The sequence below is a fragment of the Pleurodeles waltl genome, chromosome 8 (genome assembly GCF_031143425.1).
Source record: "Pleurodeles waltl isolate 20211129_DDA chromosome 8, aPleWal1.hap1.20221129, whole genome shotgun sequence".
NCBI lineage: Eukaryota > Metazoa > Chordata > Amphibia > Caudata > Salamandridae > Pleurodeles > Pleurodeles waltl.
Genome location: NC_090447.1, coordinates 1,516,240,421 through 1,516,242,219, shown reverse-complemented (window position 1 = coordinate 1,516,242,219; position 1,799 = coordinate 1,516,240,421). Strand labels below are relative to the sequence as shown.

Sequence of the window (1,799 nt, the reverse complement as noted above, 5' to 3'; positions counted from 1 at the left end):
AAAGCAAAAACTAGGGGAACTAAAAGGAAAAGAGAACTGACAGAATTTTAATGGAATAAAATTTGTGGCAGTAGTTTGTGTGATGACAAGTAGTCATCAGAGGAGGGATTGATGACGCAGAAATGAAGGTTTTACATTTATTAGCGCATAAACGTAGTGCTGCAATAATCGAGTGTGACTTTAATCGAACTAATAAAGATTGTACGGGGACAAAATGTGCCCTCAGAGTAGTTTGCCAACATTTATAAGCGTGCTTTATATAACGTGATGTATTAGAAGTGCACTAATCCGACATAATCGTAAACGTGTGCTATGATTTGCTTGTTTGAAATGTTTTAGCTTAGCATAACTTTAGTGCAGGCTTCGGCCTAGTTGCCTTGTCTCACGATTTAGATGCTCGTATTTTTCCAATGTGCTAATAAACGTGTATTTTTGCTTGAAGCTGTACTTTTCCACTGAGATCGTTCACATGCTTATCTTAAGGTTTCGTGCCAGCCTGGCATTTTTCTCTTTGCTCCAAGGTCAATCTGCAGGTGCGGACAATGGAAGCTCTGAAAGTGAGTTAATTGGTATAAAATGTTGCAACTTGCGTACCCGTCTCCAAGGTTAATGTATGCTTAAGTAAAAGCTTGAGAACTGTTGTTTTTGATTGGACAATTTGAAGCCAACCTATGAACCCTCCAATGGAAGACCCTACTGGATTTGAACTGTTGTCTATTTAAACCAGGTGCACGAGAGGAAAGTGGCCATTATTGGACATCCCGCCATTTTGCAGGACATTGCAGCTATTATGGCCCACCTTGCTGCGACGCCATTTTGAAAGAGACTTTGATGCTTTCTCTAATCGAGAGAAAGAGACTTTAAATGATTCTTGCCCTAGAGACTTTAACTTTGATCCCTTCGCATGAAGTAGTAGTTTATCTTGCCGCCGTGAGGCAATTGCCCCGTCCACCCCTACCCCTTTGCCCCGTTCCATGCTGATCGAGAAACGGTACCTGTGAGACGAAGACTTCCTTGAATGCTGATTGTAATTGGTAAATATGAAAGGAAATTGTACAATTGCATTGTGTTTCTTTTAGGTAACCAACTGCTGATTTTTGATAAGAGCCCTAGTTAGGAGTTTTTCTAAATTAATGTTGCTAAATTGTTTTTGCATGAAGTCCCACATGCCGATGCTAATTTGAGGTTAGATGAGGATTCCTTTTGTTGCACGATGCAATTTGAGACCTTGTTATGCTGACTAAATGTATGCAATTAGCTCATTACAGATTATAGTTTTAGTGATTTGCATTGCTATCATTGAATGCCTTGTTATTCAAATGCTGCATAGATTGCACCTGTTTCGTCGTTATGGACAGCTATTAATGTTCATTTACGTTTATCATTTGGTGTTGAGACACATCTATATTGTGCTAGCTTTGTTAATATAGGAAAATAAATTCATTAACTTTGAATAAACTGGTGTGGTTATTCATGACCGAAAGGTCATGGTTCGCCGAAATGTATTCTGGATTAATTGTTAAGTGTTATGTTGATCAGGGCATTGCTTATGTTCGTTATTGATTATTGATTTGATTAAATTGACTGATCTCGGGTGAAGAGAGTCCCACTTAGCCAAAAGATTCATCGGCCGAAAGAGCGTCCAAGTACAGGTAAATTATTAGTACGGAACGCTCTATCACCTACAATGATTAAGAATCATCAGGAAGGTATTCTCTGACAACTGGCCGAAATAGCTCAGTTGGGAGAGCGTTAGACTGAAGATCTAAAGGTCCCTGGTTCAATCCCGGGTTTCGGCA

General features: G+C 39.4%; 1 non-coding gene across 1 annotated transcript; it reads left to right on the top strand.

Annotated features, from left to right (window-relative positions):
* Positions 1 to 1,726: 1,726 nt before the first annotated feature.
* TRNAF-GAA (transfer RNA phenylalanine (anticodon GAA)) lies at positions 1,727 to 1,799 on the top strand. The gene has a single exon. It is a non-coding gene; the product is annotated as a tRNA-Phe (tRNA).